This window comes from Sus scrofa, chromosome 9, assembly GCF_054392235.1.
Source record: "Sus scrofa isolate SSC_HxYL_T2T_F1_AM1 chromosome 9, Sscrofa_HxYL_maternal_Yorkshire_Landrace_v2.0, whole genome shotgun sequence".
NCBI lineage: Eukaryota > Metazoa > Chordata > Mammalia > Artiodactyla > Suidae > Sus > Sus scrofa.
The window spans coordinates 33300120-33326271 of NC_139391.1; the positions used below are offsets into that span (position 1 = coordinate 33300120).

Sequence of the window (26152 nt, forward strand, 5' to 3'; positions counted from 1 at the left end):
TGGCAGGAAGCATGCAATGTATTTGTCTTTCAAAGGATTTTTTCCTACCTGTCTGCTGTATAAATTTAACCCATGAGAAAACACATTTTATTTGCCAGAATCAAATTGCTGCGTAGACATGTCTTCTCAATTTTAAAATTGTAGGGAGCATTAGTCAGGACATGTTATATATTAATGTTTTTAAAAAATTTGAAATGCATAGAAAAGTACATAAAACATACAAATAATCAGATAATTAAAATTTTTTTTATTTTAAATGATTTTTGTTTTTTCCATTATAGCTGGTTTATAGTGTTCTGTCAATTTTCTGCTGCACAGCAAGGTGACCCAGTCACACATATGTACATACATTCTTTTTCTCACATTATCCTCCATCATGCTCCGTCATAAGTGACTAGACATAGTTCCCAGTGCTATACAGCTGGATCTCATTGCTGATCCATTCCAAAGGCAATAGTTTGCATCTCTTAACCCCAGATTCCCAGTCCATCCCACTCCCTTCCCCTTGGCAGCCACAAGTCTGTTCTCCATGTGCATTATTTTCTTTTCTGTGGAAAGCTTCATTTGTGCCATATGTTAGATATAAGTGATATCATATGGTATTTGTCTTTCTCTTTCTTACTTCACTTAGAGAGTGAGAGTCTCTAGTTCCATCCAAATTGCTGCAAATGGCATTATTTTGTTCTTTTTTATGGCTGAGTAGTATTTCATTGTGTATATATACACCACATCTTCTTAATCCATCCATCTGTCAATGGACATTTAAGTTGTTTCCATGTCTTGGCTCTTGTGAACAGAGCTGCAATGAACAATATGGGTGCATGTGCCTATTTCAAGGAAAGTTTTGTCTGGATATATGCTCAAGAGTGGGATTGCTGGGTCATATGGTAGTTCTATATTTAGTTTTCTGAGGTACCTCCATACTGTTTTCCATGGTGGTTGTACCAATTTACATTCCGACCCACAGTGTAGGTAGGTTCTCTTTTCTCCACACCCTCTATAGCATTTATTTGTGGGCTTTTTAATGCTGGCCATTCTGACTGGTGTGAGGTGATACCTCATAGTAGGTTTGATTTGCATTTCTCAAATAATCAGTGATGTTGAGCATTTTTTCATGTGCTTCTTGGCCATTTGTATATCTTTGGAGAAATGTCTATTCAGATATTCTGCCCATTTTTCCATTGGGTTGTTGCCGTTTTTGCTGTTGAGTTATATAAGTGGTTTGTATATTTTAGAGATTAAGCCCTTGTCAGTTGCATCATTTGAAACTATTTTCTCCCATTCTATAAGTTGTCCTTTTTTTCTTTATGGTTTCCTTTGCTGTGCAAAAGCTTGTCAGTTTGATTAGGTCCCATTGATATATTTTTGCTTTTATTTCTTTTACTTTGGAAGACTGATCTGAGAAAACATTGTGAGGTTGATGTCAGAGAATGTTTTGCCTATGTTCTTTTCTAGGAGTTTGATGGTGTCTTATCTTCTGTTTAAGTCTTTAAGCCATTTTGACTTTATTTTTGTGCATGGTGTGAGGGTGTGTTCTAGTTTCTTTGGTTTACATGCAGCTGTCCAGTTTTCCCAGCACCGGTTACTGAAAAGACTCTCTTTTTCCTATTTTATATTCTTGCCTCCTTTGTTGAAGCTTAATTGACCATAGGTGTCTGGGTTTATTTCTGGGTTCTCTATTCTGTTCCATTGGTCTGTATGTCTGTTTTGGTGCCAGTAACACACTGTCTTGATTAGTGTGGCTTTGTAATATTACCTGAAGTCTGGGAGAGTTATGCCTCCTGCTTGGTTTTCGATCCTCAGGATTGCTTTGGCAATTCCGGGTCTTTTGTGGTTCCACATAAATTTTTGAATTGTTTGTTCTAGTTCTGTGAAAAATGTCATGGGTAATTTGATAGGGATTGCATTGGATCTGTAGATTGCTTTGGGTAGTATGGCCATTTTTATGATATTAATTTTTCCAACCCAGGAGCATGAATTTTCTTTCCATTTCTTTGAATATTATTTTATTTTCTTGATTAAGGTTTTATAGTTCTCAGCATATAGGTTGTTCATCTCCTTGGTCAGGTTTATTCCCGGGTATTTAATTTTTGGGGGCACAATTTTTAAAGGTATCGTATTTTTGAAAAAAAAAAAAAATGGAGTTCCCGTCATGGATCCTGGAAATGAATCTGACTAGCATCCATGAGGACACAGCATTGATCCTTGGCCTTGCTCAGTGGGTTAAGGATCCAGCATTGCCATGAGCTGTGGTGTAGGTCACAGACGTGGCTGAGATCTGGCATTGGTGTGGCTGTGGTGTAGGCTAGTGGCTACAGCTCTGATTCCACCCTTAGCCTGGGAACCTCCATATGCTTCAGGTGGGGCCCTAAAAAGACAAAAATATTGTATTTTTGTATTCCTTTTCTAATATTTCATTGTTACTGTACAGAAATGCGACCAACTCCTGCATGTTAATCTTGTATTCTGCTAGTTTGCTGAATTCCTTGATCAGTTTCAGTAGTTTTTGTGTTGAATCCTTAGGGTTTTCTATATATAGTATCATGCCATCTGCCTACAGTGACAATTTTACCTCTTCTCTTCCAATTTGGATACCTTTTATTTATTTTGTTTGTCTGATTGCTGTGGCTAGGACTTCCAATTCTATGTTGAGTAAAAGTGGCGAGAGTGGGCATCCTTGTCTTATTCCAGATTTTAGTGGGAAGGCTTTCAGCTTTTCTCCAATGAGTGTTATATTTGCTGTGGATTTGTTGTAAATGGTTTTTATTATGTTAGGGTAAGTTCCCTCTTTACCCACTTTGGTAAGAGTTTTTTTTTTTTTTTTTTTTTTTTTTTGTCTTTTTGCCTTTTCGAGGGCCGCTCCCGTGGCATGTGGAGGTTCCCAGGCTAGGGGTCTAATCAGAGCTGTAGCCGCCAGCCTACGCCACAGCCACAGCAACACCAGATCTGAGCCACGTCTGCGACCTACACCACAGCTCATGCCAATGCCGGATTCTTAACCTACTGAGCGAGGCCAGGGATTGAATTTGCAACCTCCTGTTTCCTAGTCGGATTTGTTAACCACTGAGCCACTACAGGAACTCCAGGTTGAGTTTTTATCATGAATGGATGTTGGACTTTGTCAAATGTTTTTCTGTGATTACTGAGATGATCATGTGGTTTTTTGACTTTTCTTTGGTTAATGTGTGTGTATGATATTGATCGATTTGTGTAATCAGCTAATTATTAAGCAAACATTTTGTAATTGTCACCAGCAAGGAATGATGGCAGGAGCGGCAGATGGAAGTGTTCTGCTGTGATTGAGTCAGTGGCCACCAGAGAGCTAGTGCTCCATTCCCTCACCTTTCAGGGACCTTCATGGAGCTCTGAGAATTCCTTCTTGAAGCCTCTTTTTTTTTTTTTTTTTTCTTTTTAGGGCATACCCATGGCATATGGAAGTTCCCATGCTAGGGGTCAAATTGCAGCTGCAACTGCTGGCCAGTGCCATAGCCACAGCAACACAAGATCCGAGCTGCATCTGCAACCTGCACCACAGTTCATGGCAATACTGGATCCTTAGCCTACTTAGCAAGGCCAGGGATCGAACCCACATCCTCTGGATCCTGGTTGGGTTTGTTACTGCTGAGCCATGACGGGAACTCCTCAGGTCTCCTTTTAATCAGGTTGTTTCTTTTCGTAGTGGTTAACATTATTGAATTCCTCTTGAATTACATGAAAAATTACTGGACAAAACAAAACTCTGCAAGCATGGGCTTGCTTGTGCATTCACCATACTTAACCATGCTTTACCTTCTGTAGTCACAGGTTTCTCCAAAGCTGACCTTCAACTTGGAAATCAGTTCCTCCAGTCTTTTTCTTCCAATCACCCTGACTCTGACTGCTAACTGGTCACTGCTAACTGGCTGATTTGGTCCTCAGTAGAAATAACAGTGTACCAATAAAGACCCATGACTTAGAGAGTCTAATATATCTACTTCATTTTTACTGAAGGTGAAACTGAAGCCCAGATTACAGGTTAACTTCTTTCTCCAAGAAAGCCAGTGAATAGCAGTCCTAACTCCCAGTCCAGTGCTCTTTTCGTTACATCACACTCCCTATTCATTTGTCATTATATATAGTATATATTTCTTGGCACATGGCTTTTTGACTATAATACATCATGGGAAAGCTCCCAGATATGCTGGAGCCAAAAAATTTAATTATTCAGATATTTCCTAACTCATCTGGAGATTGAATGCTGTGAGTTAGCAAAGGTAAAATTTCCAGATCAATTAATTATATTGGCTCCCTTTACATAGATACTTTAATTGTGTGGTCACAATTCAACTACGTTTGAGGACCTTTAGTCAGTGTCTGGCATCTAACAGGTGCACGATATATGTTTATATAATAAATGAATATTTGTGAATTTGGATCAACTAATATGGAAGTTATATGAGGTTTTCTGTGATCTTTATGTTGAGTTAAAGTCAAAAGTCATTCCCTAGGTTTTATGTTTTTTTAAATTTCTGGTTATTTTTCATAATCCAAAGAACCTTAGGCATTACAGATATTTTAACTGAATTTTAATAACCCCTTTGAATGGTCACTTTAGATAGAGAAAAAGAAATCCTCTTTTGTCTTGTTCATTTAAGTTGTAGTTAGTGACAGATCACGGACATGGAGAGCAGACTTGTGGCTGCCAAGGGGAGGGAGTAGGATGGATGTTTGGGGTTGTTAGATGCAAAGTATTACATTTAGAATGGATAAGCAATGGGGTCCTACTGTACAGCACAGGGAATTATGTCCAATCTCTTGGGGGTAGAACATGATGGAAGACAGTACGAGAAAAAGAATGTGTGTGTGTGTGTGTGTGTGTGTGTGTGTGTCTATATATATATATATGACTGGGTCACTTTTCTGTAAAGCAAGAATTGAAAGAATGTTGTAAATAAACTATGCTTTAATAAAAAACTTTAGAAAATTGTAGTTAGTGAAAAAATGAATGTGCGGGGTCGAGTTCCAGTCCCTGTTTTTGGAAGCTTAAGTTGTGGAGTGGGAATATAGGGAGGTAAATACTCTTAAAATGATACTACCAGTGAGAAGGGAACAGCTAATCCTTTCTATGGGAGCAAGGAATGATCCATATAGAAGGGGACATTTTAGCTGGATTTTGGAGGGCAACTTGGAATTCCCTTGGGATAGGGAATTATAGGAAGAGTCTGTGGAAAGAGAAGAGCATGAATGAAGAAGAGTGAGCAGTCATTGTTGCTCGGGGTGAGTGGCTAAAAAAGCAGATTGGGGTCAAGCCGTGAAGAGGAGCCTTGTATGCTAGGGAGTTTGAACTTTATCCTAAAGGGTGTCAGGGATGTTTTACAGGAAGAAAGTGGCATTATCAGATTTCTGATGTTTCTAAGAAAATGTTGGTGATTGTGCTGAGAGTGGGTAGTGGAAGGAGAGATGACGCTCTGAAGATGGATATTGGAGAGGCAGACAGATCAAGAAAATGTTATTACAACAATCCAGGTGAGAGAGAGAATGAGGCCTGAAACCAAGAATGACTGTACTGGAAATGAAGGAAATTCAAGATCTATATAGATGGTAGGATTGATCAAAACAAAACAAAACAAAAATTTAGGAGCAGGAGTGAGGAAGAGAGAAAGATGATCTAAGCATAATGGACTTAGTGGATGATCGTGTTACAGAGACAAGGCTTATGGGAGAAGGAACAAGAAGTAAAATTTTTGAGAGGAACAGTGACTCAATTGTGGTTAAGCAATGAAAAATTTGAAAACAGTCGATATTTCAGCTGGAAAATCAGCTTTGGAGTTCATGAGGGTGATCTGGGCTGTAGATACAGGTTGTGAGTGGCGTTTTTCTAAAGAAGGAAACCATGTGTTTTAAAACTGTAAAATATGCATAATATAAAATTTACCATTTTAATCACTTTTAAGTGTACAATTCAATTGCATTGAGTACATTTACAATGATGTACCACCATCACTGAGCTCTATTTCCTGAACTTTTTCAGCATTGCAAACAGAAACTCTGTACCCATTAAACAATGACTCTTTCTTTTCCCCTCCACCTAGCCTGGTAATCTCTATTCTACATTCTGTCTCTGTGAACTTGACTGTTCTGAGTACTTCATATAAATGTATTCATATAATAGTTGTCCTTCTGCATATGGATTATTTCAAGGTTCATCCATATTTTATCATGTACCACAACTTCATCTGTTTTTATGCTGAATAAAATTCCATTGTATGGATATATCACATTTTGTCCTTCGATGGACCCTTGAATTGTTTCCACTTTTTGGCTATTGTGGATACTTGTGCAGCTGTTTGAGTCCTGCTTTTCAGTTATGTGGAGTGTATACCTAGATGTGGGATTGCTAGGTCATATGGTAATTCTAGATTTAACTTCTTGGGGAACCATCGAACTGTTTTCTACAGAGGCTATACTATTTTAAATTCCCACCAATGATGTATGAGGATTTCAATTTCTCCACAGCCTTGTCAGCATTTGTTATTCTGTGTTACATTTTTTTTATAATAACCATCCTACTAGGTGTGAAGTGGTATCTCATTATGGTTTTGATTTATATTTCTAAGGACTAGTGAATGATGCTGACCATCTTTTCATGTGCTTGTTATCCATTTGTAAAGTTTTGGAGAAATGTATATTCAAGTATTCTGTCTATTTTTAAAGATTGAGTTGTCTTTTTGCTGTTGGATTGTAAGAATTCCTTATATATTCTGGATGTTAAATCCTTATCAGATATATGATTTGCAAATACTTTCTCCCTTTCTGTAGATTGTCTTTGTACTTTTTTGATAATGTTATTTAAATTTACTTTAAAATTATTTTTATTAAAGTATAATTTATTTATAATGTACCAATTTCTGCTGTACAGCAAAGTGACTCAATCATATATATCTGTGTGTGTGTGTGTGTGTGTATATATATATATAAAGAATATATATACATTCTTATGTTATATATACTGTTTTATGTTATTTTCCCTCATGGTCTATCCTAGGAGATTGGATATAGTTTCCTGTGCTATTTAATAGGACCTTGTTGTTTATCCATTCTAAATGTAATAGTTTGCATCTACGAACCCCTCAAAGTTTCTAATTTTGATGGAGTCCAGCTTACCTATTTTTTCTTTGTTTGTTCATGCTTTTGGTTCTGTAGTTAAGAATCCACTGCTAAGTCCAAAGTCATGGAGATTATGGCTATGTTTTCTTCTAAGATTTTTATGGTTTTAGCTTTTATATTTAGGTCACTGATCTGCATGCTTTATTTTAGATATCTTTCCTTTTTATGCCTTTAATTTCCCCCTGCTGTAGTGTGGTTTTCTGCTTTAGTGTTCTGATCACACTGACTGAACTTGTTATCAAGTTAAAAGTACCAGTTTCCTTTTGTGTCATAGTGACTAAATACTTAATCTCTTGGTGCTTCAGATTCCTTATCTAAAAATAGGAATAGTACCTTTCTCTTTGGATTGCAGTGAGAATAAGTAAGAGGATTAAATGTATAAAAGACTAGCAGTATTTGTGGAACATGGTATGGTAAGTGTACCATAAATGCTAACGAGTATCATTGTCATTATATGCTAGGAGTTTTTATGTATTGTAATGCCCTTTTTCTTCCACCTCTATGAACCTAGCATGATGATCAGATAGTTAAGTATAAAAAAGCCCCAGGAGGTCTCAATAGTTTTGCTCCAGTAATTTTATCGATGCTGAGAACACCAATGTTTTCTGCGATACAAGGAAGTAACTATTTTAAATATCACGGTGTGGGGTATTACAGTAACCAAAAAAAAAAAAAAACATCTCCTAATCACAGACATTATTTACTTTTTAAGCAGGAAATGCATTTGTTGTATTTATCAATACAATTTTGGGGTGGAGAGTATGAATAGGAAAACATCCACAGGAAAAAATAGAGTAAATCGTATGTTAGGACAAATGACACAACTTTAGTTTTAAATGCATGGAAACATTTCGCATTTAGGAGAAGATGGGGTTATACAGAGGAAAAGAAGGCAGTGAAATTCTTTAATGGATGCAGCTGATGATACAAACAGTCTTCCCATTACATCGGGTGAGAGGTGGCCAGACGAGGTGACATTTAAGCCTGTTCTGGGTGGAGTGTGAACTGCTATAGCAATGTTGCCTCTTAGTGCAGCCCCACTCCAGGCCCTGCACCCCCTCTCTGACAGCTCCATGCATCAGCTAAGGCAAAGTTCTAGAATTGGGAAACAGGAGGAATAAGGAGCACACAGAGGGAAGTGAGAGAGAGGATGAACTGAGTGACCACAGCCTCTGCTTAGGTCGTGTTCTTCTTTAAGCTTCCTTCCTCTACCCCCAAAGGGAGAAAGCGAAAGCACAACCATTTACTCTTCCTCTCTGTCTAACCCCTTTCTTTCCCCTCAAACCATAACCTGCAGTGATCCAGACCTTGGGTAACCAAGCCCATCTCCGGGGCTTGCAAGAGGAAGGCAGGGAGATTTTGAATGGAACTAGACATTTTTTTCATCAGTGGCAATTTTTACAATTTGTACCCCCAAAAGAAAGGGAAGTGATTATCCTTGTTGCAGCCCAACCCTGAAGTGTGATATAACTCTGTGTACCTGACCTCCTCTGGATGGACTTGCAGCAGCAGCTCTGTATAAGGTGATCTGACAAAAGAGTAGGGACTCAAGGAAGGAGAGTATAACTCCTTATCTAGCTCGGTACTGCAGATAATTTAAAATTTAGTGCTAAAGAGATCCCATCGTGGCTCACTGGTATCGAACCTGACTAGTATCCATGAGGAATCAGGTTTGATCACTGGCCTCGCTCAGTGGGTTAAGGATCTGGTGTTGCTGTGAGCTGTGGTGTAGGTCGGCAGCTTTGATTTGACTCCTAGCCTGGGAACTTCCATATGCTGCTGGTGCAGCCCTAAAAAGACCAAAAAAAAAAAAAAAAAAAAAAAACCAACAACAACAACAACAACAAAAATAAACCAAACCAAACCAAAATTACTGCTAAGCTTCCTTGTTTTATTTATTTATTTATTTTGGTGAGTGTGCGTGTATGTGTGTGTGTAAATTTCTCGCCAGCTAGATCTACTTTCTGCCCTGCTGGGCTTTTCCTATTTCTACTGGCTTCTTAAACTGTACCCTCCCACCTGCCCCCACCCCGTCTTGTGGCATACAAAAGTTCCTGGGCCAGGGATCAAATCCTCATCCCAGCATTAACCCAAGCTGCTGCAGTGACAATGCCAGATTCTCAACTGGCCGCAAGAGAACTCTAAACTTTTGTTTCATTATTATTTTTAATAGAGGCCGCTTAGTAATCCTTACAATGCAAGCACTCCCTTCCCATTACCAAACAGGCATTTATTTCTCTAGGGGAATTCAGTGCCTACTGGTAAATAAAGCTTAGCTCTTCAGCTACCTCAAATTACATGAACTATATTTAGAGTGTCTGTAGAGGTGATTCATATTTATCATTGTATTGCTTTTTGTAATTTAAAAAATATAGAGAAGCAAATAATTTACTTGAGATTGTTTTTTATTTTTATTTTTTGTCTTTTGTCCTTTTAGGGCTGCATCTGCGGTATGGGAGTGTCCAGGCTAGGGGTCCAATAGGAGTGGTAGCTGCTGACCTACACCACAACCATAGCCACGCGGGATCCGAGCTGCGTCTGCAGCCTACACCACAGCTCATGGCAATGCTGGATCCTTGACCCACTGAACAAGGCCAGGGATCAAACCTGCATCCTCATGGATACTAATTGGGTTCGTTAACCAGTGAGCCACCATGGAACTCCTAATTTACTTGAGATTGTCTGGAGTAATAATAATGGCAAAACTTATCCAGATGTCTTTCAGTCAGTACCTCTAGGGATATTTGCTCTAGGCTGTTCCTTCTTCTCCCATATTTAGATTGACATTGAAAATAACTAGACTGGGGGAGTTCCTGTTGTGGCTCAGTGGGTTAAGAATCTGACTAGTATGCATGGGGGTGAGGGTTCCATCCGTGGCCTCTGTCAGTGGGTTAAGGATTAGCATTGCCCAGAGCTGTGGTGTAGGTCACAGATGTGGCTCACAATGGTGTCGCTATGGCATAGGCCTGTGGCATAGGCCTGCAGCTGCAGCTCTGATTTGACCCCAAGCCTGGAAACTTCCATATTCTGTAGGAGTGGCCCTAAAAAGAAAAATAAAATTACTTTGGGACTTAGAGACAGAAACAGTTACTGGGACTTTTTATTGTGTGTGTATTTTTAAGGGCATAAAATTTTTAAAAAATGTATCAAAGAGGAACATAGATTTAACAAGTTTAACAAGTACCAATTTAAATCATTAAAAGTATCAAAGTAAAAAAGAAGTCACAGAATAGTTATCAAGGAATAGAACACAAAATAAAAGTCAAGAAATAGAACATGTGCAAGTAAGGAAAATTATATATTAAAGCCCACTATGTATCATTTCTATTATAAAATATAACTAAATGACAAATGATAAAGTTTGCAAAACTCAAAGATTTCTGTTACAGAAAGAAAACTATAAAGCCCAATGAAAGTAAGAACTAAGACATAAGACTACTGAGAACCTATAATTAATTACAATGGAGCATAATTTAGAAGACTTCACATGAGAAATAGGGACAAAAATGAACATTTTAGTAAATATAGATGCAGTACCGTAATTTAAACCCTTGTATCTACATAAAATAAGATTGGTTATTATTTTTTTTTTTTTTAGTACACACCAATCCTCCCTCCCTCCTTGACTCTCTCTCACATACACAACTAACAAATGCTGGAAACAGTGCAGCCAAACAGGAACTTCATTCACAATTGGTAGACATGAAAGCAGTGAAAGCCCCTTTTAATAAATGTGTGCAGTGGAGAAAAACCCCAAATTATTTCTGTCTAAAGGAAGCTCTCATAAAGTTATGTTACTAAAAAAATCCTAAAGACTGAAAAAATAACTCAAAATAACTCCTTAAAGGAACATTAGTAGCAAAATGGGTCATTGCTACATCCTGGAAATAAAGAATAACGCTATCCATTAAAAAAAAATTGAAGTATAGTTGATTTACAGTATTGTATTAGTTTCATGTATCATAGGGATTCAGTATTTTTGCAGATTATATTCCATTATAGCTTATTAAGAGATAATGGCTATAATTCCATGTGTTATGTAGTATATCCTTGTTGCTTAACTATATTGTATATAGTAATTTGTATCTGGTAATCCCATACCCCTAATTTGTCCCTCTCCCCTTTCCTCTTTGGTAACCACAACTTTGTTTTCTATATCTGTCTGTTTCTGTTTTGTATATACATTCATTTGTATATATAAATATTTGCCAGATTTCACATATGTGACATTATACAGTGTTTTCTTTATTTCACTGAGCATAATATTCTCTAGGTTCATTCATGTTGCTGCAAATGGAAGCATTTAATTCTTTTTTTATGACTAATATTCCATTCTGTATATACATCATGTCTTCTTAATCCAGTCATCTGTTGATGGGCCCTTAGGTTGCTTCCATGTCTTAGCTACTGGCAATAGTGCTGCTATGAACTTTAGGGCACTTTATCTTTTTGAATTAATGTTTCTGTTTTTTTACAGATATATACCCAGGAATGGAAATGCTGGATCATATAGTGTTTCTATTTTCAGTTTTTAAGAAACCTCCAAAATATTTACACAGTTGCTGCACCAATTTACATTCCCACCCAACAGTGTAGAAGGCTTCCCTTTTATCCACATCTTCTCCACCATTTGTTATTTATAGACTTTTTGATGATAGCCATTCTGACAGGTGTGAGGTAATACCTTGCTTTGGTTTTGATTTGCACTTCTCCCATAATTAGTGATGTTGAGCATCTTTTCATGTGCCTCTTAGCCACCTGTATGTCTTCTTTGGAAAAATGCCTATTCACATCTTCTGCACATTTTTTGGATTATTTGTTTATTTAATTTATTTTTTTGGCTGCACCTGCAGCATGTAGAAGTTCTCAGGTTGGGAATCAAACACAGACCACGAGCCAAGATGCAGTGAGCCAAGATGCAGCAGCAACAGTGCTGGATCCTTAACCTGCTGAGCCATCAAGGAACTCCCGTTTTCTGATTTTTTAAAAAAATGTTGAGTCGTATGAGCTGTTTATATCAGTTATGTCAGTTGAACCATTTGCAAATATTTTTTTCCTAAGGTTGTCTCGTTATTTATTGATGGTTTCCTTTGCTGTGCAAAAGCTTTTAAGTTTAACTATTTTGTTTATTTTTATTTTTATTTCTTTTGTCTTAGGAAACTGATCCAAGAAAATACCGCTACAATTTACATCAAGGAATATTCCACATATGTTTTCATCTAGGAGTTTTATCTTGAGGTCTTACATTTAGCTCTTTAAAGAATTTTGTATCTATTCTTGTGTAAGGTGTGAAGGAATGTTCTAATTTCATTGATTTACATGTGGTTGCCCAGTTTTCCTGACACCACTTGTTGAAAAGACTGTCTTTACTACATTGTATATTCTTGCTCCTTTGTCATGGATTAGTTGACCATAGGTGTGTGAGTTTACTTCTGGGCTCTCTATTCTGTTCTATAAGTCTGCGTATCTGTTTTTGTGCCAATACCATGCTGTTTTGATTAATGTAGCTTTGTAGCATAGTCTGAAGTCTCAGAGGGTTATACCTCCAGATTTGTTCTTTTTTCTCATAATTTCTTTGGCAATTTAGGGTCTTTTGTAATTCTAGTTCTGTGAAAAATGTCATAGATATTTTGATAGGTGTTGCATATTTTATAGCTTGCTTTGGATAGCATGGCCATTTTAATAATATTAATCATTCCAATCCAAAGAAAGGGGACATATAGGTTGGTTCACATATGTTGAACCTCCTGTGGCCTTGGAATAAATCTTCTTTGATCATGTGTGATTTTTTTTTTTTTTTTTTGTAATTGTTGGATATGGCTTGGTGATATTTTGTTGAGGATTTTTGTATCTACACTTGGCGAAGATATAGTCCTATAGTTTTCTTTTTTTTGTGTGTTTTCTTTGTCTGGTAACAGGGTAATTGTGGCCTCATAGAATGAATTTGGGAGTGTTCCTCCTCTTCAAATTTTTTGAAATAGTTTGAGAAGCATGGATATTCTTCTTTATATATTTGTAGAACTCCCCTGTGAAGCCATCTGGTCCTGAACTTTTTGTTTGCTGGGAGATTTTTTTCTTTTACAGATTTTATTTCACTTCTAGTGATTGCTTTGTTCCAATTATCTGTTTCTTCTTGACTCAGACTTGGCAGACTGTATGTTTCTAGAAATTTGTCCGTTTCTTCTAAGTTTTTCAACACTGTGTGGTTTTATAACTGTAGCTTCAAGCAGTTTTCAAAACTAAAATCAGCAATATTTTTTGAAGAAAGCCAAGGATCTTAGGGCTTGGGCTGTGACCCAAGCAGGAGGAGATGGATGGCAGGTACTCACCCCTCTGAATCAGCTTGCCCTCTTTCCCTAGGGAGGCACCTGGATTCTGGCTGGACCAGCACCTCTGATTTTTAAGGGCCGAATCTGAGGTTCACTGAGGGTGGTGTCTTCACTCAGGTTTCTCATGTGGTTATGGCTAAGGGAATTCTCTGGTTTAAATCTAGATTCACATTAGAGCTACTGCCATGATCAACCAGGGGTTTATTGCTTCTTTGGGCCCCTTCTTTCCAGTTTAGTATCACTGCCTCTACCCTCTTCAGTCTCCAAGCTCCCTGATGCTTGTTCTTTCTTCATCAACTCTTAGGATTTTATACAGGTCATCACCCCAATTTTTAAACTCCAATAACAGTCCCAAGGTTGCTTGCATTTTAATCCTTTGTTTATAACTGAGGACAATCATTTCCTTTTCAAGAAATCCCAGACTTCAGTGAATGGCCATTTGGAGAGAAGGTAGCTCTTGCCTGCCCCTACCTCCATCACACTTTCCCTACGGTGTCTGTCTCTGGGCCAAAAGAGTTTTGTCACTAGTTCATTATTGCCTGAAACTGTGCTTCTCAAACCTCTCTCTTCAGGTACATTAAAGGTTCTGAGGGTGTGGTCCAAAGTCGCTCACCATAGGTGGGAAAATTTCTTTGATATCTTCTGTTTCATTTTATGCCTGATAATTTGGTTACAAATTTGTCAAGCCTCCATAGTCTACCCACCAGACTCATGAATTTATCTACCAGTATATCCCAAAGAACATAAAGATTCAGGACATTAACAGATGTTACGTGGAAGCATACTTTGACAAAAAAAATTGGGGGAAATAGTGTGTTAAAGCAAGGTTAACAGCTTTGCTTATTGCAGAAGTCTTATAGCCTTGAATATACAAATATATATCTTGAATCTGTGATTTCACACAGTTACTCCTGGTGGAAAACCTAACAAAACCAGAGTAATCTGGGGAAAGTTAACCTGCTCTCATAGCAACAGTGGCATGGTTCCTGCCAAATTCTGAAGCAGCCTTCCTGCTAAGGCCATTGGACACAGAATCCATGTGATTTACACTTATTGAAAAATAAATAAGGAGTTCCCACGGTGGCGCAGTGGGTTAAGAATCCAACTTCAGCTGCTTGGCTCTCTGTGGAGGTGTGAGTTTGATCCCCTGCCTAGTGCAGTTGATTAAAGCATCTGGTGTTGCTGCAGTTGCAGCATAGGTCACAACTGTGACTTGGATTCAGTCCCTGGCCCAGGAACTTTCATATGCCACAAGTGCAGCCATTAAAAAAAAAGAAAGACAGAAAAGTAAATAAATAAAAATTTGGATTTGTTAAAAAAAAAAAAGTCATAATGAAATGGTTTCACCAAGGGAGTTCCTGTCTGGTCTGATTCTCCCTCTACCCTGATCCCAGTGTGCTTATGAAAGGCTACTTAATCTTGCTGTGGTGACTGTGACAGGGACATACATGGACTAGACAAAGGGCAGAGGATTCTCCAAACTCACTGCCACTGCCCTAGTTATGGCTCTTAGAATCCTTTATTTGGAGTTTTGCATGAGTTTTTCACTTATTCATTTACCTATCAATTTTTTTTTTTTTTTGCTCTTTAGGGCCACACCCATGGCATATGGAGGTTCTCAGGCTAGGGGTCAAATTGGAGCTACAGCTTCTGGCCTACACCACAGTCACAGCAACACGGGATCCAAGTTGCATCTGCAACCTACACCACAGTTCATGGATCCTTAACTCACTGAGCGAGGCCAGGGATCGAACCTGCAACCTCGGGATTCCTAGTCATATTTGTTTCCACAGCGCTGTGACAGGAACTCTGATTTACCTATCAACTATTTATAAGGGCTATGGTATGTAGTTTGGCTCTATGGAAGGGCTAGGGAGCTTGTGAAAAATAACACCTAGACCCTGCTCTTGAGAATTTGGTAGCTTGGTTGAAATAGGCACAGAAGAAGTTACCATTGTGGCTCAGCAGTTTGAGAGCCCAACATAATGTCCATGAGGATGTGGGTTCAATCCCTGGTGGCCTTGTTCAGTGGGTTAAGGATCTGGCATTGCCTCAGACTGTGGTGTAGCTTGCAGATGTAGCTTGGATCTGATGTTGCTGTGGCTGTGGTGTAGGCCTGCAGCTGCAGCTTCAATTTGATCCCTAGCCCGGGAACTTCCATATGCTGCAGATGTAACCAGAAGAAGATAAAAAAGAAAGAAATAGGCACAGAAAATCAGAATGCAATGTGGTCAGTGCAATGAGATGGTTTTGCTGAGACATTGAAGATACAGAGGAGGAATATTTAGCCTGGTTTGTTTGCTGATGCACTGAGAGCAAAGAAGGCCGACTCATACCTGCAATATCTGATTTAGTCAGATATTCTCACAAGTAACTGGTTGGTCCCTTTGAGGAAAGGTGCCACACTGAGGGCTCAGATTCAGTACTTAATACTGACAAGTCAGATCTTTAGCAGCAGTGGCAGCAGCCAGATCAGCTGTAGTTGGGCTCATGAAGAGCCTGTATGCCCATTACCATGTTGTTCATAGGTCCACTATGTTCTTGGGGTAGCTAAGGTTGGAGGTAACCTGACCTCCACTGGATGAATGACTCCAGCCACACAGGTGTTCTGTGCTTCCTCCTCAGTAGATGTGATTTATGTGTAGTCTTATCTGTGATCACTTCCCCCTCAAGACTGAGTTGGTGACTGCTTATCATCATCAACATCAATACCAAATGGTCTGCTCAGTGCTCTCTTACTGGAAGCATCACCCCTCACAACTGTTTTTCAGAGTCAACCATGTGTGATGCTAGAGTACTCAGCAGTCTACAGTGAGCCAGGCATGGATTTTTTTTCCTTGTCATCAGTTAGTGAAGAGGAGCAGAATATGCCACCCCCAAAATATGCCATTTTGGACGAGGGCTTATTTTGAGCTGAAGGCAAATGAGAAGAAACAGAAATAAGAAGAGCTCTCTTCCCTTTCCTTGTTTGCCTAAAGGTAGGACACAGATTAGTAAAGCTATCCCTCATTTCCTCTCCATTAGGAAGGACAGGAGTTAATCACCCAAATCAGTTTTAGACCCTTATCAGTTCAGAGACAGCACTAGAGGAATCTACATGACAGACTTTTCTCATTTGATCTTCCATTAGTTTCTCCCATATACTTACCTGCCCGCAATTTACTGCTCCTAGAAACCTAAACTCCTTGTCCTGTCATTTCTCACATTCATTTTCTCCACGGAATTAAGCCATCATCTTTATCCTAAGTTAAATGAAACTTGTGCACTATTATGTAAATATATCCAAGTATCTAAAGACATATAGTTAAAAGCAAGTAGCTGAACAAAGTCTTGAGTATTATTCCATTTACATAAAGAAATGTATATTTAAATTAATATATTTGTATAATAGTGATTTCCTTTGAGGTGGAGAGGGCAGTAGAATACAGATAAAGGGAGATATTCAACTTTATAACAACTTATAAAAGCTAACATTTATTGCATGTCGCAGACCGCAGACCCTGTCCTAAAGCTTTAAACCCAAGTTGCTGCAGTGACAATGCCAGATCCTTAACCTGATGCACCACAAGAGAACGCACGCCTAAGCTTTCTTATGAATACATGTGTTACTTATGTATCCTAGAGAAATTAAAAACTATGAAAAGAAATGTGAATGGAAAATCTAAGTAAAATTTTACTTAGAAATGAAGAGAGAATTTTGAACTATCATCTGTGTAATTTTAAAGAGAGACTTGCAGACATTAATAGTGTTTTTTTTTTTAAAAAAAAAACAGCTTTATTGGTATATTATTTACATATCATAAAATTCACCTGTTAATGGTGGTTGATTTTAAAAAAAGAGAAGAGTTTTGTTTAGTGAGTTTTGTTTTGGCTCATGGTAGAATTTTCAGATTCATTGTGGTATTTAGCTTGGTGTCCAAGAATTTGGTTGAATTCAACCCACTCACAATTACTAAGCACCTGCAGAGGAGAAGGCCTTGGGGGATATAGCAATGCATGTGAAAATCCCCTTCTTCCCTTAAGTTTAATAGCTGGTGTTTTTGATCATTTGCATTTGATTATTTTTGGCCTTTTTTTCTCTTGGTGTAAATCATGATTAAATTAAACATCACAACACTGTTTTGTGTGTGGCATTTGGTAATAAATTCAATATTTTTGCTATCAGGATTTTTCCTTCACCTACTTCTCAGTTTTGAAAAAGCTGCATTCAGTTTTGGTGAATGAAAGACTTCTCTAATATTTACTAGATCCCTTGGAAGTAATTCTCACGTCATATCTTATCCTGGTCATTCTCATTTGAGAGTTTCCAAAGTATTTGTACAGTCAGAAAGATAACCCTTGGTTATTAGGAAACCCCACCAGTTCTTCTTTCATGGGGCCTTCTTCTTGACTGAATTTCCCACATCTTATGACTAGCCTTCATCACAGACTGGCCTGAATTGAAAATTTGTATAAGGGTAGTCTTTCTTTAAGGACTTGAGTTTGGTGTATGTCATGAGCCAGATAGCAAACATCAGTTGGGGAAGCAGAATGGAGGTTACTGGAAGATTATAAATAATTGGGATGGGTAATATGATACTGGAAGGGTTAGTGTAGCCCCCACGACAGACTTGATGGGGCAGTGACCAAATCTGACCCTGTGTTTGTACTGATGGAGATGGTTTGTTGTCTGACATGCAGGAGGCAATATACAGTGCTGGCAAGAACACAGACTTTGGAATCAGATACGTATTGATTCAGATCCCATTTTTTTTTTTTTTTTTTTGCCTTTGTCTTTTTAGGGCCGCATCTGTGGCACATGGAGGTTCTCAGGCTAGGGGTCTAATAGGAGCTGTAGCTGCTGGCTTACACCACAGCCACAGCAATGCAGGATCTGAGCTGTGCCTGTGATCTGGCAATGCCAGATCCTTAACCCACTGAGCGAGGCCAGGGATCAAACCCACAACCTCATGGTTCCTAGTCAGATTCTTTTCCGCTGTACCACGATGAGAACTCCAAATCCCAATTTTATCATCACAGACAGGTGACCTAACTTCTCTGAACCTTTTTTTTTTTTTTTTTTGAACCTTTCCAATGATGTTCTAAAACTTTCCTGTTTCTAGTCCCTGGATCTTGGTAATTTTTTTTTTCCTGCCTCTAGGCCAGAAGAAATATCTAGAAGTCCAGTTTATTAAATAGTTAAGTCCAAATCAACTTAATAATTATGTCTCAACAACTTAGAAGCTATTTGAAAAAAGAATACACATACATTGGAAGAAAAATAATATTTTTGTTTCATTCTTAAACAATCACAAATTCTCGCTGTGGAATGTGTGTAGCACAATGTCTGGATTTTTGGAATAAGATCAGTCTACACTGATTTTTCACACAGTACTTGCTTTTTATCATAGAACCTGTGGAAAGCCCAGTTTTGTAAAATTTGATGACACCTAAAGGAATGTAGCATGAACCAGTATTGAAACTGTGAACTACCCTGAGCTATGAGTTTGCCCAGTTTCAAGGAAACACCGAGTTGCTGTATTTCCCCTGAAAATTTAAGCTATCTCATTTGTACACCTCGAGGTATGTCAATATGAAGTTTGCCGTGGGGTTGAGAGAATTTAAGTGCAGACATTTTTGGAGGGATCAATGTAATAACACATGGGCAGTGCCTGGTACATCACAGATGCTCAATAAGTGCAGCTAGAGGTGGGGGAAGGAGAGAGAGAATATGGCCCAGAACTTGACTCAGTAATTATTTCTCTTTAAAATAAATTTCACTCAGTACACCGAAACTAAGTTCTCTCTGGATGGCCCCTGGCACTAACACCTGCCATGATGCCTTCTTCCTCTTACACACACCCCCACACTAGGCCAGTAGAACATTGGGGAAAGCCTGGGAATTCTGCTCAGGAGATCTGGTGTGGTGGTCCCAGTACTATGGGGGTAATTACTTAGCCTCTCTGATCCTTTTCCAGAGTTGCCAGGAAATTTTAATACTACATGAAATTTCTGATTTTAAAATAATATTTGTTTCAGCTGTTCAAAGAAAGAAAGAAAAAACAATGCTATGTGACCCAACACCCCGCAGTTCAAACAAAACATGCCTTTAGTTTAAATTTTCCCCATGGACCACTCTTTCCAACTCTGAAGCCAGCCCAACCCCCTTATCTCTGTTTGGCAGAGGCAAGAGCAAACTTAGTGTTTACGGTCCATGGAATGAGTCATTTTTAAAACACCCCTTTTCAGTCGTAATCAGGAAATGAAATGAATAAGAATACTGACTGGAAAGGAAATACAGAAAGTGAAAATTTCACCTACCGAACATAGTAATGAATAATAACAAGTTTTTGTTTTTGAGCCTGAGCTTCATTGTAATTATTCTTTGCCCATTTGTGTTAGAATTTGTCAGTTTATCTTTACTCATAGTTAACTGAAGAACAGTTATTAATTTGATTTTAAAGGTTTCTTTCACATGAAGTGACCAATATATAAATAATCACAAAAAATTTTAAGAATAAGTTTGTCAGAGTCATAAAAAATCCCATGGCATACCAGTTTCCAGAAATTGCGATGCTCTTCATGTCTGTTTCTTTGGGATTGATTTAGCATCTTTCATCTGTCTCTACAGTTGAAAAAATTTAAATACCACCCCCCACCAAAACCCTAACTGCTCCACATGATCACAGGGAATGACAGATTGATGGAATTCAATTTTTAAAAAAAATTTTATAATCCCGCATTTCTATGGTTTATCGTGAATCTGCTGTTTAAACACAGGAATGTGTAGTACTATGGAAACTGGAGAAACAAATTGTGCCATAATGAGCATGAACCATTATGAACTGACTTTTAAGGGTATGTAAGTAGCTGAGTCTTCATTTGTTCATAGCTAACTGTTCAGGTAGAAGTTTTCCAAACTAACTTCCACATGGAACACAATATCTATTAAAGGCAAATAATAAAAATATGCTAACTTGAAGTCTACATATACATTATTTTAATGAGGTATGGTAATGTCAACATTTATTTAGAAGATAGACTAACACAAGATTTTTGGAGAGGGACTATTTCATCAGTTCTATTCACTAGAATTGCTGGCATATGGTGATAATAGAAGGAGACGGAAATTTAGTTTGGGAAGATAAAGCAAGCCATCAGACAACACAGAGTTCATTAGTAAAAGACCGGAACTGGAACTCAGGTTCTTGTTTCCTAGCCCTGGGTTGCAAAGCGGGTAGTACTGCAGTATGAAACACGTCTTCAGGACTTTAAAAGAGAAATAAAAATAATTATTAATTATTTAAATATATACCAATTATTAACTTATTGCTTATCATGAAGTAGGTACTGTGCTAAGTGTTTTAGTTGGATAATCTCATTTAATTCTCACAACAGTTCTGTAAATATTATTACCATTATACAGATGAGAAAACTGAGGCTTATGAGGTGTGTATCATCGGAAAGGTAAATGTGGGAGAGCGCATATTGATCAACAGGGCTGCCTAGAGCTGTGAGCTCCTGCTGCAGCCACTGCCACCTTCCCCTTCACATCCACTCACCTAGCACCAAACCTGTTCCCTTTAGGATGCTGGGAATGCAGGTGGGGTCTGAGTTCTAGACTCTAACAACCTGTGAGTTTGAAGGCATATTATTTAAACTTCAGTGCTTGGTGAATAACGAGAGAAGGTGGACCAGGTGTCACACGGGGCCTTTCCAGCAGTGATGGCTGAGCTCTTTGAAATGATAGCACCTTGACAACAGTAGTTCCAATGAGGTCCAGAGAGCCTATGGGCTGCTCTCTCATGCTTCAAAATCCTGTTGTGTCTGGACCTCTCACAGGTTGTCTGAGAGAGTTTGAAGCTGCCTTGTCTCAGGTTACTGGTCAAAATCTATCTCCCCTGGGGAATGATACTTTCTTCTCATTTTATACTTGGCATTCTCCTCACTCAGGCTATGAGGCTTGGGCTGGAGATGCTGCTGTTCCTTCACAAAATTCTTGAAGCTAATAATTTCCAGCATTTTGTGATTATCTTTTTAAAAATATGTTTTCTCCCTACCCTGGAGGGAAAAAGCAGTAAACAAATAGATTTCTCCAAAGAATAATTAATCTTCACATACTTCTTTGAATGAACAGGCTACAGATATGCTTAGTAAACAGAGGCTGACCTACTTCATGCTGTATTTGTTTTTCATCTTCTCTCCTGCCTTAGAAACCTGTCTTCATATTTCATTGTCTCATTGCCCCTTATGTCCCCTCATCTTATGTAGTATTTGGAGGACTTAGGATAATAGGCAAACGCTAAGAGGCAGATTGCCACCTGGGTTTGGTATCTTCTGTACTTTGTGGAAACACAATTGGCTAGGGACTTGGAATTTGAAGAACAAGTTTTTAACCATGTTTCTGGCACTAATTTGTGTTAAATTAGGCACAAATCTTAACCTCTATGGGCCTCAATTATACTGCTTGTTTGGTGAGAGTAAGAATCCCAACTCCCAGGGCCATGCTGAGAACTACACTCTTGGCATTGAGTAGGGGAACAAGGAAGCTCCTTTCACAGAGACCACAGGAAATAGGACCTAACTATCTCACATATAAATATCATGCATCTTGAAGTTAGAACTGTGGTTCGATCTCTGGAATATTCTTTTGTATATGACAAGCATTGTGTTATTCAGTTTGACTTCCACAGTTTGCTGCCCTTTGTGTTGGCTCCATTATCTGCAGATGCCTTATTTTCCCAGTGGAAGCAGTGCAGGAGAGAATTATTTGCGTCCTCTGATGTAGCCAATCTTTAACTTGAGCTTTTGTCTGATGCCAGAGACATTACTCATACCTAGGAGGCCATGTCCTTAAGAAGTATTTTTACCCCAGAAGAGGAGAAAAAAGCCCTGGCTCTGATGTTTGTCCAGGTAAAGGGAAGACTAGATTTTTTTTTCATTTTTTAAAAATTATAGTTGATTTACAGTGTTTCTTCAATTTCTGATGTACAGCAAAGTGACCCAATCACACACAGTTCCCCCGTGCCACATAGTAGGACCCCATTGCCCATCCATTCCAAATGTTACACTTTGTATCCACCAAACCCAAACTCCCCATCCACCCCACTTCCTCCCCGACCCCCACCCCTGGCAATCAAAAGGCTGCTCCCCCTGTCTGTGGTCTGTTTCTGTTTTAGAGATAGGATCATCTGTGCCATATTTTAGATTCCAAATATAAGTGATACCTATTTCTTTCTCTTCCTGACCTACTTTACCTAGTATGAGAATCTCCAGTTCCATCCATGTTGCTGCAAATGGCATTATTTTGTTCTTTTATGGCTGAGTAGTATTCCATTGTGTATATGTACCACATCTTCTTAATCTGTTCATCGCTCAATGGACATTTATGTTTTTTCCATGTCTTGGCTATTGTGAATAGCTCTGCGATGAATATAGGGGTTCATGTATCTTTTTGAATGAATTTTTTGTCTGGATATATGCCCAGGAGTGGGATTGCTGGGTCATATGGTAGTTCTATATTTAGTTTTCCGAGGTACCTCCATACTGTTTTCCATAGTGGTTGTACCAATTTACATTCCCACCAACAGTGAAGGAGGGTACCCTTTTTTCCACACCCTCTCCAGCGTTTGTTATTTGTTGACTTGTTAATGATGGCCATTCTGACAGGTGTGAGGTGGTACCTCATTGTGGTTTTGACTTGCATTTCTCTAATGATTAGTGATGTTGAGCATTTTTTCATGTGCCTGTTGGCCATCTGTATGTCTTCTTTGTAGAAATGTCTATTTAGGTCTTCTGCCCATTTTTCAATTGGGTTGTTTGTTTTGTTGTTGTTGAGTTGTATGTGTTGTTTGTATATTTTGGAGATTAAACCTTTGTTGCATCGTTTGCAAAGATTTTTCTCCCATTCTTTGGGTTGTCTTTTCATTTTTTTAATGGTTTCCTTTGCTGTGCAGAAGCTTTTGAGTTTAATTAGGTCCCTTTGGTTTATTTTTGTCCTTACTGTCATATTCCAAGAGGTGGGTCAAACAAGATGTTGCTGTGATTTATGTCAAAGAGCATTCTGCCTATGTTTTCCTCTAGGGGTTTTATAGTATCTGGCCTTATATTTAGGTCTTTAATCCATTTTTGAGTTTATTTTTGTGTATGGTGTTAGAGAGTGGATATTTTCTGAATACCATTGGTGGTATTTTGATTATGAAAGTCAAGGTCCAGGAAATGGGAAGTGGAGGCAAAGGAAGCTAAGTTGATCTGTGTAATAAAGTAATAGGAATTTCCTGTTTCTCCTGGAGGTCCCAAGGAAATGTTCAAGGACCTCTGAATTTGGAGAAGCAGAAAAGAAAATATAGGCAAAGGGAGAGAGAAAAGGCACAGCAGCTGTGGGGGATTAGGCCCTGAGAAGACCAACAGCCAGGAAAGGATACTGGACTGATGTAGTCAGGGAATGTTACAGAGAGCTTTGATAGTTACTTATGTTGCTTCCTCTTCTGTGCTCTAATCTTAAACCTGCAATGAAACTACTACTCCCACCAACATGACCTGGGGCATGGGGAAGGGGCTGTGTCCACACGGAAGGGGACAGCAGACCCAGGAAGGGTGATAAGGACAGATGACTGTGTTGATGCTCTGAGGCGGAGCTTGGAGAAGAGACAATGGGACAAATAAGAAATGAGAGAGAATGCAAGCATCCCCTTTAGCCTGGAAACTCCTAGAGCATCTGACTGCAGATAACTTGAGATTCAATGCAGAAAGGGGGCTCCCACTGTTTTATTTAGAGAAAAGTGTGACCTCAAAGGTGGAAATTTGGAGCTAAAATGTAGTAGTCTAAACTGGCTCAGGGACATGCCCACACAGAGGGTAAGGCTAGGCAAACAGGCAGACTGAGTCTCCCAGGGTTTCTCCCTCTCTCAAGGGAGTCCAGGAATTTCAGGAGGGGAAAACCAATGATTTGTGCACAGACATGCTCCACTGAACGTGGGACGGTGATCAGGCAGCCAGAGGTTCTAAGCACCCTTCCCAATTTACCTTATGTCTGCTGGGCTCAGCTCATCAGAGAGACTGCTTGCATTTTAAAAGGAATTCCCGTTGGAGTGGGAGGAGAGACTGGCACCAGAGGAATGAGGAAGCAAGGAAGAAAATTCCACTGAGAAATAACAAACAGAACCAAAGAACAAACGGTAGAGTTTCAGGAAGAGATAACAGGAATGTTCTCCCCTGGGAAAGGTAAAATGTGTGGGAAAAACACTCTTTTGTTCAGAGTCCTGAGGTCTGTATTTTTCTGGGGGAAAGCTCCAGAAAGTGAGACAACTCCCTGTTCAGGATGTCACAGCTGTGCGAGACTGCAAGTGCAGAGGGTAGAGCGAGCCCAGTCCCAGAGCTCTTGACTTCACCTGTGTGCTGTCTCTCTCCCAGACTTGCCTAATCCCTCCTTCCCCTCTTCCCAAATCTCTGAATTATCTTCCCACCCTACCTGCATCTGGAAGGTTTGCATCTGTTCCCATCAGCCCTCAGGTATAGCCCTATGCAGACAGTCGAGTGATGCACAGGACTAAATGCAGCTCTTCCATGATGGCATTGAGGGGTGTTTTTCATATGTGTTCACTCTGGGTGCCTGAAGGCTTTCTCGGAGAAGTCTTAGCAGCTCAGAGCATCCGACATGGGTTCCAATCCTGGCTCTGCCTCTTTTCAGCTATGTGACTGGGGCAAGTTCATTTAACCTGGAAACGAAGAAACAGTTAATACCTCACTGAGTTGTTGCGAAGATTAAATAAAACAGCACATGTAAAGCACTTACACCGTGTTTGGCACATAGTGAATGCTCAATAAAAAAGCATTTGCAAGCAATGCTCCTTGCTCTGTGGGTTAAGGATCCAGTTCATTCATTGGAACTCACACACTGCTGACGGAGGTGTACATGAGGACAAGCCCTTTTGAGACAGTTTTTTTTGGTATATATTAAAGCTGAACACATGCATAGATTATGACCCCAAACCTCTGCTCGTGGGTATAGTCTTTGTTAGTTTAAAAGACCACCATCATGGGAATTTCTGAGTTCTGAAGAGCCAACTAACAAAGTTTTGAAATACAACCCAATTATAACTTGAGGATTGTTTGTATTATATTTTATTAATAATGCTGTGGCTTGGTGCTCTTTGGTTCTTTAATTCCTGAGCCTTCTTGGCTTGAAGTTCTTGGCACACCATGTTTAGATTAGTCATAGGGTCTTGTTTTGGAATTTGGGGCTCTGTTATTAGAAGAATAATTATATCTTGGGCAGGAATTGGCTGGCTTCCCCAAGTAGACAAGAGAAAGTCCCACGATGTTAGGCCACTAGCAGGGTTTCTTGGTATATGATGAATGTCACATTGAAATGCTTTACAGTTTTCACCATTGAGGACATTATTACCCGTGTAAGAACTAAACTCTCAGAGTTCCCGTTGTGGGTCAGTGGGTTACGAACCTGACTAGTATCCATGAGGATGTGGGTTCGATCCCTGGCCTTGCTCAGTGGGTTAAAGATCCAGCATTTCTGTGAGCTGTGGTGTAGGTCGAAGATGTGGCTCAGATCTGGCATTGCTGTGTCTATGGTGTAGGCCAGCAGCTACAACTCTGATTCAACCCCTTGCCTGGGAATTCCATTTGCCTTGGGTACAGCCCTAAAAAGCCAAAAAAAAAAAAAAAAAAAAAAAAAAAAAAGA

At 39.0% G+C, this 26152-nt stretch overlaps 1 protein-coding gene across 2 annotated transcripts in view; it reads left to right on the top strand.

Moving 5' to 3' along the window:
• LOC146399831 (uncharacterized) overlaps positions 1-26152 on the top strand; it is a 250265-nt gene that overhangs the window by 63512 nt on the left and 160601 nt on the right. The window contains exons 4-6 of one of the 2 annotated variants that reach the window (XR_014815138.1): positions 18866-19037; positions 20235-20320; positions 22260-22367. The exons of the other annotated variant lie outside the window; for it this stretch is intronic. The gene's annotated coding sequence lies outside the window, so the exon portion shown is untranslated. The remainder of the gene's footprint in view (positions 1-18865; positions 19038-20234; positions 20321-22259; positions 22368-26152) is intronic. 2 annotated transcript variants of the gene reach the window in all.